Consider the following 16,164-nt stretch of genomic DNA (forward strand, 5'->3'; position numbering starts at 1 on the left):
AGTCATTGTTCACACTGACCATGCAGCTTTAAAATATCTTTTGACCAAACAAGAGGCTAAGCCATGACTTATTAGATGGATTTTGTTGTTACAAGAATTTGATTTAGAAATTCGTGATAAGTCTGGTGTTGAGAATGTTGTTGCAGATAATTTGTTTAGGCTGAGATTTGCAGGAAGAGAGATTTTTCCCATTGATGACTCTTTTCCAGATGACCAACTTCTAGCTGTAGCTGCAAATACTCCATGGTTTGCAAATTATGCCAATTACTTGGTAGGAGGTATGCTTCCTGATGCGAGTATTTTATATAAGGTTTTTACCTCATTTTTACACGCATTTTTGTATTATTTATGTAGCATCTAGCTACAAATGCCCCCGAATATTCTACTTTGGTTCGTTTTATGTAATTTGCAGGAATAAACCAAAGAGGAGCTAAATCGAGCCTAATTCGTCCCAATTGCATGCATTTATGGAGAATAAGGATCCGGAGCTTGGAATCTAACATTTTGGAGACGCGTGAGCTGGTTTCGGAAGGTGTTTCAATGTCTAGCGTGCCTAAATAGCTCGATCGACTAGTTTTCTAGTCGATCGAACGCTTTATATGCTTAAGGTTGCTCGATCGAGCAGTTCGAGGAGTCAATCGAGAAGATATTGAAAGGAGTGCTCGATCGAGTGGTTTATTTCCACTCGATCGAGAGGTTTGATGCTGATTTGCTCGATCGAGTGGTTTATTTCCACTCGATTGAGTGGTTTACCCTGCTCTAGATTATTTTTCGTTTAATTTCGTATGGGCTTTTGTAATTAGTCCATAGATTAGGTTTAGGGAGGATTTTTCGTATATGTCTGAAGGAGGGAACAACGTAACTCCTCTCGGATTCACTTTTACTCTATCTTTGCTACTGTTTATTGGATTTGGCTCTCTTTCTACTCTTTGGCTAATCGGATTCGGAATTATTTTGGTACTATTATTCTTCTTTAATCTCTTAATCTTAATTATTGCTTTAATTACTTCTCTCCTTTATTGTTATCATAATTACTTTAATTCAATCTTCATTAGTTTTGTTATCATGTTTAGTTTCAATTATCTATACGTTGTTATTATTAATTAAATGATGATGCGTAGCTAATTTCCTTCTGCTAAGACAAAAGGGGATCCATAATCATGAAAGGAAAGTAATCGAATTACTAGGTTAATGCTGGTATAATCTTTGTTGTTAACTGCTGCATTTACCTGTATCTGACTAATTGAGTCGACGCAATTAGGCATTTATATCATAGTGAACCTTGACCTGGACCGAAAGGTTGGAAAAGGCGAGACTAGTAGCAAACAATAGGGCATTATAGTTAGGGCGAAAGCTAAGCTATTTGTGCTTTAGGGCGAATTGAGACCGAAAGGAGATATTCACTGCTCCTCAGACCATATCTGCATTGACCTGAGACCTAGATTAATTGACGGAATGATTATGGTGAACCGTCTGTCTTAGCTGTTTTCTCTACTTGGGTAATCTTTATTCTCTTAATTTCTCTTCCCTATCCTTATCATTAGTTTAGAATCAATCAATCAAAACCCCCCAATTTGGTTACTGAGATGAACTTAGACAAAGCTGACATTTTCCCATCTCCCTGTGAGATCGACCCGACTTCCCTAGCTATATTAGTTAGAACCAGTTGGTTATTTTTGATAGGTATACGACTGCCCTGTCAAATTTTGGCGCCGTTGCCGGGGAGGTGGCGCAATTTTGTTGCTTTATTTGAGTTTGTTTCTCGTCTCAAGGAATTTATTCCTTGAGACTGATCTCATTTTTGCAAAGTTTTGATTAGTTTTGCAGGTTACTTGTTGCTTTGTAAAGTCTATTTGCCAGAATGCCTAAATTAGCCAGCCATTCAGAGCCTAATGTGGATTCCCTTCCAAAAGGTTTCCTATTACCCATTACTGATCAGGGAAACTTTGGAATCCACCCGTCTTACATACAGCTGGTAGAGAGAAATCTCTTTAGAGGGGTACCTTAAGAAGATCCATGCAGGCATATAGAGCTGTTTACAGAGTATTGCTCTACCATTCCTCTTTCTGCTGGGGTGACACAGGACAAAGTTAAGGGAGCTCTTTTTCCTTTTTCTTTAGCTGATGATGCCCGGGAATGGTTGAGAGATTTTGATAGGGAGGCAGCCGGTGTAACCGACTGGAGTTCCCTTGCCTTGGCCTTTTACAAGCGATATTTCCCACCGCAGCGCACCAATACCTTGAGAGCTCAGATTAGTTCTTTTGAGAAGCTACCTACTGAAGATTTGAATGGGGCTTGGACTAGGTTCAAGAAGCTTGTCCGCTCTGTGCCTCATCACGGGTTCAAACGATGGGGCTTGGACTATATCGGAGCGAGAGAGCTATTCTTGACAGCGTAGCTAAAGGGAGATTCACGTAGAATGTTGAAGATGACCAAGGGTGGCGTCTCATTGAGGAGATGGCTGTTCATGTCTCTGAATATGGAAATCCCCGAGGTAGTGAGCAAGTAATTGAGTCAGCAGCTGCTGCAGTGGTAGGTCCTAGCAAAAGTCTAGGTAATGTGGAGATTACAGAAGCTTTAGACGAAAGTGCTCAGGTTTGTTCTATTAATGAGCATGTGGAGCTATGTGGTAGATGTGGCATGGAAGGGCATGACCATATTGGATGCCTGGCAAGTACAGAGCGCGTCCTTGCTTATCAGAAATATAAGCAAGGAGTTCCTTTTTCTCAACTATATGAAGAAATAAAGAATGCTCCTACTCTTTATACGCCAGCGCCGCAACCGGTTTCCCCTTCTACAAATCAAGAAATTGCCGAACTGAAATCCTTTATGTTGAGCATAACACAACAGTTTGATGAGAAGTGCAATAGGAAAGAAACTGTCATAGCGGAATTGAGAGAACAAGTCGCGCAGTTAACGCTCGCGAAAGACCAAGCCAAGCTTCTACCAACATGCAATTCAGCCAGTGCGACGAATCTCCAAGTTGGCCTTACTTATGAAGCGCCAAAAGTACCAGAAGACGGGGTTTTGATAGCTAAAGATACCCCGGAGGATGATATAGATGAGTTTTTGGACGAAATCGTTGCTGCGTGTGGTCCAGACACTCGATCGAGTGAAAAATCTACTCGATCGAGTGATTTAATTCATCCCGTCACTCGATCGAGTGATAATATTGGTCGATCGAGAAGTGCACAAATTGAAGATGGTCGATCGAGTGATATTCTTACTCGATCGAGTAAGTTTGCTGAAGAAATCACTCGATCGAGTGATAAAACTGATCGATCGAGTAAGGCAGAAAAGGAGAATGGTCGATCGAGTGCAGAGAATGGTCGATCGAGTATTTCCCAACGTGAAATCACTCGATCGAGTGATAAAAGTACTCGACCGTGTACCAGAAGTGGTGGAGATCCTATTTTACTATCTAATTCCGCTACCGTGTCATCTTCCCCTGCTGTGGAGACGTCACGCATTGATAAAGGTAAAGAGAAAGTCGCAGGTCCACTCATTGCTACCAGAGTGCCCTTCCCAGGTCGTCTGAAGGACGCAAAGATCGGCGAGCGATACGGTAAGTTTGTGGACGTTGTGAAGAACCTCCGTAATGTCCCTTTTACCGAACTTGTTACCCAGGTACCTACTTACGCTAAGTTTATGAAAGATATTGTGACGCGTAAGAGAGATTTAAGTGAATTTGAGACAGTTTCATTTATGGAAGAGTCTAGTAATTTGCTTTTAAACAAGGCTCCACCTAAAATGAAAGACCCGGGTAGCTTTTCTATTACCTGTATTATATGCAATTGTGTTATTTATAAGGCTCTTTGTGACTTAGGAGCCAGCGTCAGTGTCATGCCCCTATCTGTCTGCAAGAAACTGAACATGAGTCACCTTAAAGTGATTAACATTACCCTACAGATGGCTGATAGATCTTTTAGGAAGCCCTTAGGTGTCTTAGAGGACGTGCCTGTGAAAATAGGCAAGCTCTTTATCCCAGTGGATTTCATTGTTTTAGATATAGCCGAGGACACCCGAACCCCAATTATCTTAGGAAGACCATTCCTTTGTACAGATGGGGCCGTTATTGATGTCAAACAAGGGCGTTTGACTCTTGCAGTAGGGGATGACGCGATCACTTTCAGTCTGCCTAGTACTTTGGCTCGGCCAATGATAGAGGATACTTGTTATTCGGTTGATATTATTGACGAGTCTATTTATGACTTCTGGTCGGGTTCTTTTATGAAGGACCCACTATAAGCTCTTATGCTTTTTGATGAGTGTGCAGATAACCCATATGACGATGGCGCTGTGTTGGATTTGCTGGTAGATGATTTAGATGAGCGTGTACTCACCGACGCTGAGGGAGAGCAAGTGGAACAGATGATTAGCCCTATTTGCTCCATTGAGGTAAAGGTACCGGAACGTAAGCCTCTCCCTTCTCATCTAAAATATGTTTTCTTAGACGATACTGAGCAATATCCAGTCATTGTTAGTGCTAAGCTTGATAATGATCAGCTAACCTCTTTGTTAGCTGTACTTAAGAAAAACAGGAAAGCACTGGGTTATTCATTGGACGATATCAAGGGGATTAGTCCCGATATTTGTATGCACAGGATAGAGCTGGAGGAAGATCACAAACCTTGCAGACAGGGTCAGCGCAGACTGAACCAGAAGATGCAGGATGTTGTGATGGCTGAGGTAATGAAGCTGCTCGACGCAGGTATTATTTATTCTGTTGGTAATTCTAAATGGGTGAGTCCAGTACAGGTGGTCCCGAAGAAAGGAGGGACAACTGTGGTTAAGAATGATAAGAATGAGTTAATACCTACTCGAGTAGTGACTGGTTGGCGGATGTGCATAGATTACAGACAGCTTAATGCCGCCACCAAGAAAGATCACTTTCCCCTTCCTTTTATTGATCAAATGGTAGAAAGGTTAGATTTTTCTGCTATTTAGACGGGTATTCAGGGTTCTTTCAGATCCCTATCCACCTAGACGATCAAGCTAAGACTACATTTACTTGTCCTCAGGGCGTATTTGCTTATCGTAGGATGCCTTTTGGTTTATGTAATGCCCCTGCCACCTTCCAAAGGTGCATGATGGGTATATTTTCAGAGTATGTTGAGTCTATTATGGAAGTTTTCATGGATGATTTTAGTGTTTATGGAAGTGATTTTTCTAACTGTCTGTCTAACCTTGATAAAGTGTTGCAGCGCTGCATTGAGGTTAATCTTGTACTGAACTGGGAGAAGTGCCATTTCATGGTCAACGAGGGAGTTGTCTTAGGGCACTTATTTTCTGATAGGGGGATAGAGGTTGATAAAGCAAAGGTGGAAGTGATTCAGCAATTACCACCTCCTGTTAATGTTAAGGGGGTGAGGAGTTTCCTTGGCCACGCCGGCTTTTATCGCCGGTTTATCAAGGACTTATCAAAAATTGCTAAACCACTTACACAGCTAGAGCTGGCAAGTCTGACCCGACCCGAGTGACCCGAGCAAATCTGAACCGAACCGACCCGAAAATATTGCGACCCGAAACCGACCCAACCCGACCCGATGATGACCCATAACCCGACATAACCCGATTAAGGCTGACCCGAAACCGAACCAGACCCGACCCGAAGTGACCCATGACCCGAGCCGACCCGTTAAATGTTATGACCCGACCCGACCCGAACCGAGACCCGACCCGAAAGATAACCCGAAAGTTGACATGAAAGCTGACCCGAAAGCTGAGTTAACCTGAAAGATAACCCAAACGAAATAATAATTTGATGGACAATTAAAAAATGTTTAAAAAATCATAAATAAATAAAAATTTAATACCTCCGAAAATATCATGCCTTAGTAAAATTAAAGATGTCAAAACTCGAGAAAAAATCGTGCCTTACTAAAGTTAAAATTTGAGCATCTATGATAACACTTTATTTTACGTATTTTTCATCCACATTTTATGTGTTACTCGATGAAATTAATAACTCGAGTTAACTTTATCAACCCATTTTAGTCTTATATAGCACATTAGTCGATTAATTTAAATAATAGTAATTCATGTTAGTATGTCGGAATTTTGGTACTGCTTCCGTGTTTTGTTATTTAGGTACCGAGTCAAATGAGAGCCAATTGAGACGAGTCAAATTGCAGAAATCGAGATGAGAAAAAGTCCAATTGACAAATGACTCACCAAAATCACGCCCCTGCCCCTCTTTCTTTCGCTGACTTCACCTCCAAATACCAAAAACCAATTCACAAACACAATTTACCAACACAAATTCTTGTTTCAGACGGACACTTTTCGTCTTATTTGTCAGACGGATAAAATGTTGCCATTTTTTAAGAAAATGTAACCAATTAATTGACAAAATGTTATGACTAGAGGTGTCATTTTTTACCCTGAAAATGATGTGAACAATAATGGTAACATGTTATCAGAAAATAACAACATTTTATTGTAAAATGATGACATGTTACCCGTCTTATTTCAGACCAAAAGCAATGGTCTTAAGAAAAACGGACTGATTTACCAAATACCAAAATCAATTATTCAAATACTACTTTCGTTGCCATCTTCATTCATTTACATAATTGCCATTAATTTACATCGTCATCATTACGCTCTATCATCATGCCAATTACCCTATTCACATCGTCTAAAAACTCGACATCGGAACTCGTCATATTACACCGCCAGTAGCTAATTCGATTCCAACACCGCCTAGCTCTACTCCTAACATTGTCACCTTGTTCCGGCATCGACATGAGTCTAAGCACCATAGCCGCATTCCCAATTCGAGTAACACCATCGATGACCAGAGTCCGAGTCTAAGCAACCAGACTTCATTTTGCAAATGTAGGTTTGATGTTAAGTGTTAAACATTGCTTTTAAAAAACATCTTTTAGTCAATATCAATCAGATAAGGTTTAATTTGCCGCCTTTTTAATTCACTTTCAGAAACTCAAATCCTATTGCTAGTCTATTTTCGTTTTCACTGTTACGCGTCTCTTCATTAATACACAGTATGCTGATTTAGTGCAACGATATTCCGACAACATTTCCGTCATAATTTTAGATCGTTGTTACGACAACCTGACATTTTCAGTGTTTTTTTTGGGGGGGGGGGGGATTTTTAGAGAGAGAAGATGAGGAGAGAGAGAGATGGAAATGTTTGTTGCGAATGTTGGAGAAGGGATTTGGAGGGTATTTATACTGAAGGAGTGATCCGTGTGAGAGGGTGAGGAGGAATGTGAGACGTTGATTGATAGACGATCGACGGTTTAGAATTGATGACATAGTCTAGTGTGGATCGTGGATTTGGCTAAAGGCTGAAATGTTTGCGCCTGTTTTTATCTTTTTTTTTTTTCGTTTTTATCTTGAAATATTTCCGGAATTTTAAAATTTCACTTTTAACTATTGATCTTTTTACTTAGCGCCACTTTTTAAGTTACATACTCCCGTCTAAAATTTCCCTTCGTCCCGGTCATTTTCCGTCCTTTTCTATTTTGGGTGTCTTAGTGATGTGAACATTATTTGCGCACATTTAGTCCCCTAATTGAGCCTATTTTGCATACTATTATAACATTTCATGGCCATTTTATCCGTCAAAACCTTCCTATTTGCTTTTCTATCGCATTTCATATGTTTTGTAGAAAAGGAGAGAATAAGGCGGAAATTCCCCTCTTTCATGCATATTTGGAAGCTACTTGACGATAATAGATGGACTAGTATGAAGAGGAAGCAAGGACTAAAGACCAATCTCGAAAGGATAAAATGGAAATGAGCAAAAAGGGAAGAAACGAAGAAGAACCATTGCTGAAGAACAATCCGAGCGGATTGTCAAGAATCCGCCCGTCCCATCACCACAATCCGAGCGTCCTGCTCTCTAATCCGCTCGGATTGCCCCACTAGAATCCGTCCGGATTCCCCTGAATCCGCTCGGATTCCCTTACCAGAATCCGGCCGTCCCGACTTCCATCCGCACGGATTGTAGCACAGCACGTTTTCATTCTTCTAGCAACGATAAGAGAAGCCCTTCTCTCGGACAATCCCGAGTCTCCCTCAAATCTCAAAAGTGTAATTACTAGTTTAGCCCTTAGTTAACCCTAATGCATCCACCTAATTTCTACTATAAATACCCCATTTGTAAATAATCAAAGGGAGAGCCCCTTTATGTTGGTTTTAGGGTAGAAAATCCTTCTTTAGATTAGATTAGGAGTAGATTAGAATAAATTACTCTTTAATCTTTCCACAAATTACACATTAATCTCTCCTTAATTATTATTCAAGTTTATTATTGGGTAATTGAAGATTATTGGGTTATTATTGGGAGATTGACAACCTTCCATCAATCATCAAGTTTCTTCTATTATTCTTGCTTTATTATTTGGATCACCTTAAAGTTGGTATAATTCCTTTACTCTTTAATCTTTATTGTTCATTTCCTCATCTTACTATCATGTTTATACTTGTTGTGATGATTGACACCATTAATGACATGTTTCCCATGATGATGAGTGAGTAGTTACTTAGCTAGGATTAGTGGGTAATTAGGGGAAACCAACATGGGATTGATTCATGCTTAATCTAATATGTTCACATGATTAAATTGCTTGCTTGTTGTGATGACAACTTTATGCACATGTTATGTTTGATGAAATGCTAAGCCTATGAATCCTTGCATTTTTACCATCTCTTATCTACTCAACTTGACTTGTAAGATATAAACCAACTCGAGTCTTGTTAGACCATGCATAGAAGTTGAATAGGAGGAAAGTAAGTCGACTTGTAGGTGTTGTACAATCTAATCGATTCGGCTCCGGGACCCAACTCTTCCTATGAACCGTAAGATATAACCCAACTCGGTTCCTCCACAACATTAATTGCTTGCAACCTTGTAAACATGTTTGTATGATCAACACCATGAATCCCCTATGACCCCATGATATCCTAGCACTTTTAATCATTTGTTTACATCCTTCCTTTTATTGTTTGTTTTACCTTATTGTTTGCATTAGTCTAGACACAACTACAAACTCAACCAAATTGTGACACTAGCATAAATTGAGATAGATAGACTTAGAACCCAAAGCACACCGTCCCATGGATCGACCTCGACTTACCGCTAACTAGTAGTTTGTTGAGTATAATAAATGTGTTTGATTGGATGTGACCCGACGACATCACCCATCAAAATGGCGCCGTTGCCGGGGATGGTGCTATGTGATTAAGTTCTTACTTGTTTGTCTATTTTAATTGTGCTTTCACCTTGAGGAACTTGTTCCTCAAGGATTGTTCTTACCATTTTCGTGTAGTTTCCATGTTTGTAGTTATCTCCGTATCTTAGTGATGATGACTCAAGACTTGACATATGGAGTTTGTGGTGGATCTTTTGAGTATGACTATGGGTATGGGGAGTTTGAGGAGCAAGTCAACACAAACCTACCTTATTATTCGTACAATGAAAATCCTAACCACTACCCCAATTTTTCCCACCAAAATTACCACACCCAATATTAACAACAACCACCCACCCAATACCCATTTCACAATGAACTTCAAATGCCACAATACAACCGCTTTCACACCCACCCACAACAAAGAAATGAACCCATTCAAAACATGATCCTCCAAATGATGGGAGACCAACAAAACTTCTTCAAACAAATGCTAGAGGAGAGCCGAAAGGAAGAAGATGTTCTTAAAAACATCGCTATCCAAAGAAAGGAATTGGGGATTCAAATTGCCCAATTAAAAGAATTCCAAGCAATCACCCACCACCATTCTTTGGGTATTGAGCATAAATGCGATTTTGAGGTAGTGACCTTTGACATGGAAGATGAGAAGTGGGAGGAGCCAAATTCCTTGAGCTCTTGTGACTATGAGAGTGTTGTGTTTGATGAGGAAGACATGAGGTTGAGCAAACCAAATGTTCTTAGCCTTTGTGAGTATGAGGGTATGTCCTTTGATGTGAACATTGAGGTGCTGGAAAAAGAGCTAAAAGAAGCCCCCATTCATGATTTACGTAAAGATAGCAACAATGATGATGAACCTAGAGGAGGGATTCACAATATTACCTTGCTTGAGGAGCCTATCCTTGAAACATTTGAGATACCTTATCATGAAGAAGAACGTCCTTCCTTTATCCTTCATGAAGACCACTTGGCACCTATCATGGAGCCAATGATCATTAAAGAGGATATGTTAGATCTTCTTCAAAAAGCCAAAGTGTCTTACAAGAGTTACTTGGTGAAAAAGCTCAAGGAGAAAATTGCTCGTGAGGCTACTTGTGAAGATTTGGCACCCATAATCTCAACTCCCATGGTATCCGATCATCAAAGTCATGAAAATTCTCCTTCCACCTTGGGAGGATTGAAAAATCAAAATGCTATCATCACCAAAATTGAAGAAGAAGTGGGTAAGTGGAAGTCCCCGGATGAAAATGAACCACACTTCATGCTTAATCTTAACAAGAATCATGGATGTATTTACTTGAAGCATCGGGAAAGCTCTAGTGCCAAGTACAAGGTGAAAGAAAGGATGTATGACAAACTTCCTTGGCCAAACTTCATCTTCAAGTGGAGCAACCCATACTTATGTTTATTTGGAGCTTGTTCACAAGCTTTTGATCTTCTATTGAGAGCCTTGAGCTCTATGGATAAGAATTCCTTCAAATTGAACTAGTTTGGTGGAGTCCTACCTCAAACCACCGTTTGTAAGATATTTCTTGAACCCTTTATTTTGTATAATATTGTACATATTTTTGCATTTAAATCCTTACATGAGAGAGAAGAGAGAGAGAGAGTCATCTTACATGTTTCCTAAGCAAATTTCAGAAAAGGATAAGAAAAAAAAGAGAAAAATCAGTAAAAAGGGGTTTATCATTTCACGAAAGAAGAAAGAAAAAGAGAAAGAAGCGAGAGACGCTCGGATCCAAGCAATTCCGCCCGTCCAGGGCCCACGGGAGAGAAAAAGCTGAAACTGCTAAAGAATCCGTGCGGATTCAAGAGAATCCGCCCGTCCCACCAAATCCGTCCGTCTTCTCCACGGGACGCCCGTCCCGTATGGCGTCCAAAAGCAAGATTATAATCTACGCCAAAATCCGTGCGGATTATCAGGAATCCGTCCGTCCTGATAAAGACGTCCGTCCCATGCAAAATCCGACCGTCTTGTCCCTGCTTCTCAACCAACAGATTTCTCTGTTCTAGAATCCGTGCGGATTCTACAGAAGACGCCCGTCTTCCCCATCAAGAATCCGTCCGTCCCGACTGCAATCCGCTCGGATTATCGTTCACGCGAAGAAAAATCGGGTCAAGTCCAACCCTATCCGTTCGGATTCCCTTCTTCTTCTATATAAACACCCCCCTTCTCCCTCATTTCCTCATCCTATCAAACCCTAACACTCTCTTCAATCCTCAAAATCCCCTTCATATCCTCAAAAACACCCACATCACCCCCATCACCAACATGAGTTCCAAGGGAAAGGCCAAGAAATTGTTTGATTCGATCGGAAAGAAGCGCAAGGGGTCATCCTCTTCAACACCACGAAATGTGATAATGAGGGGAGGTATTGAACAACTCAACAACTTCCAAGAAGTGATCTTCATATCCGACGACCAACGCGAAAATTTCGTCGAGCTTCTAGGTAAGAAATACGAACCTACTCAATTTGTTGACACTAGGGTGTTGGAAATCCTTAAGATAAGGTACCCTACCGAGGCGTTCTTCAATGGCCTTGGCATTGGGAACCTTTTCCATGCTCATGAAGAGACTTACCTTAGTCTCACCCTTGAATTCTTGAGTAGCCTTCGCATTGTGGCGGATGCCCGCAACAATTTAGGCATGGAGTTTAGGTTATGCAACCGAGACCATGTTCTTTCTCTTGAGAAATTTGCCTATGTTTTCGGTCTTCAAATACCCACCGCCTATACCGACAAGCCCGATAATTTTAGTGTGGATTTTCTTTGGAAAGCTATCTCCGGGAGGAACTTTACCCATATAAAGCGTTGCTATACTTTTGCTATTCAACATCCGGTGATCCGATTCACCGAACGCTTTGTAGCCGGGTGCATCAATGGGAGGTACGAGCAAGATCGGTGTACTATCATCGACTTAACTTTTCTTGAGTCTCATTTGAATGTTCAAGTGGTGAGGCGTTATAACTTCAATACGCCACTTGAGATACTCAATAGGTTCAATGACTTTGCTCAAGGGACATCTCAACTTAAAACCTTCGTGATGGGAGGTCTAATTACAATGTTGGCCAAACACCTTTGCCCCGGGTTTAATGCCCAAGGAACCTATATTCCTCTTGAAGGGAGGACTTTGATTGATGAGCACACCATTTTCTATAGCCACCGATGGTGTAACTACACTGACGATGGGAGTGTGGAATGGTACACCAAGGGTTGCACTTCGATGATCCTTGAAGGATGGAAGATACCGGGCATCGAACCACGATTGAGTCCATACTCTCCTCCACCAAGCTACCTCCTTGATATCCAAATTCTTGATAATCCCCCTCAAAGGGAAGAGCCACGCCGTCAACCACCTCGTGGAGGGCCGGGGATACAAATGCGCCCACCTTCCTATGTCCCTATCCCACCTTACCCTATTCCACATACCCCTTTCCAACCGGCAATCCCCAACACCCCGGATATTAACGATTTGATGGCACTCATGAATAGAGTGGACCTTGGGGTGCACAAAGGGAGGGAAGACAACTACCTAGCCCTCTACCCCCAATATTATAACATGGCTCAACAAGGGTATATTGACCCCAATGGTCCTAAACCCTCTTGGGCACAACCGGAGCTCTTGTTCCCAAATCATGGGGACCAAGCCTGGAATCGCGGCGATGGAGGGCATTCTAGCCAAGGTGGAGGGTACTCGGGTCAAGAAGGAGCTTTTGACCAAGGAGGATATTGGGGCCAAGCACCCGGACATGATCAAGCCGGAAGCTCTCATGGTTATGGCTATGACCACGATGAGGATGACGAGTGAAAGAGGCCTACTTCACCACTTCCACTTGTATGATACCCATCTCCCCCTCTCTCTTTTATTTGCATTGCATTTAGTGTAGCTTTTGCATGCATTTATATTATATATTGCATTTGCATTAGTTAGTTCATTTAAATTAGTTTGCATTGTATATATCTCGCATGATTCATGTAGATAGTTGCATATAGACTAGAATTCATGCATAGTCACTAATGGCCAAACCTATTCATTTCTACACTAGAAATAGTGTTTAAATCGGTTTGGGGAGGTTTGATCATAGGTGACTCAAGCACTAATCATGCATCCTATAGTATAGTTTAGATTGCATTCATTTGTTATATATGTCATATAGAATTGCATTTAGTTAGAGCATGCATTCATTCATACCATATTATTGCATTTGTACTTTATTTCAAAAAATTCAAAAATCCAAAAACATGTACTTTCTTTTTTATTCCTACTCCTACATGTACATTGAGGACAATGTCCAAAATAAAGTGGGGGATGGGAATTTATATTCTAAAATACATAAAAATTGAAAAATTTCGAAAAATCACAAAAATATGTCTTTTAATTTCATAAAATCAAAAACCATAAAAATTTGAAAAATTCAAAAACCAAAAAAACATGTTCATTTCCTTTTTAGTGTAGGCTTGTATATATTGTTTTGTATATATTGTGTTTGTCCATCCTTTTTCACATTGATCGACTACGCCACATCCGAGACATGAGGATATTGAAGACCGCATGGTATGATCTTTCCAATCTCCTTTTTCCTCTTTATGTTAATGACTATGTGGCTTTATTTTGATTGATGCGGTATAACAATGTGAACTTAGGACTTGCATTTAGTTTATTTGGCATACTAGTTGGTAGAATCATTTGCATTAGGATGTTTATATGCTAGTTGCATCATGGCATGTAGTTGCATGTTAGAAAAATTTTGTGAAACCGTCTACTTTGGAAGCTTGACAAGTGTATATAGGCCCTAGTAAATGCTTTTTCTTCTTAAGACTTTGCTTGTTAGAATGCTTGTAAAACACCCTAGGATGTGTCATGCTAGTATCCTTTGACCCATGGTTTAAGGCCTAGTCAAGAGTACCTTGTGGTGTGATAACTCCTTGGCTACCGTTTATTCCAAGGTGACCCTTGAAACCATGCATACTTCCATCATTCATCCATGTTCTACCACATTTTTGTCATCAAAGGGAATGGGCACAAAAAGAAAGTCAATTTGAGTTCAAAGAAATGAAAAATGAAAGAAAGTTTGCAAAAATGCATCAGAAGAAAAGAGGAGCAAAAATAGAACTCCTAAAGCTTCAAATACAAGGCACCCTCGTTACTAATTGGGGTGACTTTGAAAATGTTCAAAAGAAATGCAAAAAGTTGTCAAAGTATTGAAATGCCAAAAATCAAAAGAAATGGCAAAGAAAGTGTTCTCAAATGTTATATGCCACATGAAATTGGGGGGAAAAACAAAAACAAAAGCAAACTCCCAAAGTGAAACTCAAATATCTATTGATCCCTTTATCCATCATATCCATTTTTGTGCATGGTAGAGAGGGGACAACCCTTCTTCTTGTCTAGGCAAGAGGGGGAATTCCGCGATCCTCCAGTGTTTCTAACACCATAGGGAGTCTACTCTTGACAAAAACATTTAACGATTGAGGACAAAGGTACCCTAGCTTGACACCTTTTGGAGGTGATTTATTGGTATCCTTCTAGGCTTAGTAGTTTGAACAAATTGCATCTATGAAGGATTGTGTACCCTTGAATTGCTTCCCTTGTAGATAATTTCCGCCACTTGATGAGGAAAGTGGCTATTCTTTTGTAGATGCATCCATTACTTGATTTTGTGTGCTTAATGATTGGATGTATCGCCATTTTGGCAAGCCCCACCTTGCCTTGCAAGGAGGCATCCTACCTCATGGTTGTCTTGTTGTGAGTTGAAGGGGCGGAGTGAGACCCGCTAATTGTCTCATATCGGTTATGTTATTAGGTTAGTTTAAATAAAGGTCTAGTTTTAGTCACCTCTTTACTCGGGACGAGTAAAGGTTCGGTTTGGGGATATTTGATGTGAACATTATTTGCGCACATTTAGTCCCCTAATTGAGCCTATTTTGCATATTATTATAACATTTCATGGCCATTTTATCCGTCAAAACCTTCCTATTTGCTTTTCTATCGCATTTCATATGTTTTGTAGAAAAGGAGAGAATAAGGCGGAAATTCCCGTCTTTCATGCATATTTGGAAGCTACTTGACGATAATAGATGGACTAGTATGAAGAGGAAGCAAGGACTAAAGACCAATCTCGAAAGGATAAAATGGAAATGAGCAAAAAGGGAAGAAACGAAGAAGAACCATTCTTTGAAGAACAATCCGAGCAGATTGTCAAGAATCCGCCCGTCCCATCACCACAATCCGAGCGTCCTGCTCTCTAATCCGCTCGGATTGCCCCACTAGAATCCGTCCGGATTCCCCGAATCCGCTCGGATTCCCTTACCAAATCCGCCATCCCGACTTCCATCCGCACGGATTGTAGCACAGCACGTTTTCATTCTTCTAGCAACGATAAGAGAAGCCCTTCTCTCGGACAATCCCGGAGTCTCCCTGCTCAAATCTCAAAAGTGTAATTACTAGTTTAGCCCTTAGTTAACCCTAATGCATCCACCTAATTTCTACTATAAATACCCCATTTGTAAATAATCAAAGGGAGAGCCCCTTTATGTTGGTTTTAGGGTAGAAAATCCTTCTTTAGATTAGATTAGGAGTAGATTAGAATAGATTACTCTTTAATCTTTCCACAAATTACACATTAATCTCTCCTTAATTATTATTCAAGTTTATTATTCAAGTTTATTATTGGGTAATTGAAGATTATTGGGTTATTATTGGGAGATTGACAACCTTCCATCAATCATCAAGTTTCTTCTATTATTCTTGCTTTATTATTTGGATCACCTTAAAGTTGGTATAATTCCTTTACTCTTTAATCTTTATTGTTCATTTCCTCATCTTACTATCATGTTTATACTTGTTGTGATGATTGACACCATTAATGACATGTTTCCCATGATGATGAGTGAGTAGTTACTTAGCTAGGATTAGTGGGTAATTAGGGAAACCAACATGGGATTGATTCATGCTTAATCTAATATGTTCACATGATTAAATTGC

This window comes from Silene latifolia, chromosome Y, assembly GCF_048544455.1.
Source record: "Silene latifolia isolate original U9 population chromosome Y, ASM4854445v1, whole genome shotgun sequence".
Classification (NCBI taxonomy): domain Eukaryota; kingdom Viridiplantae; phylum Streptophyta; class Magnoliopsida; order Caryophyllales; family Caryophyllaceae; genus Silene; species Silene latifolia.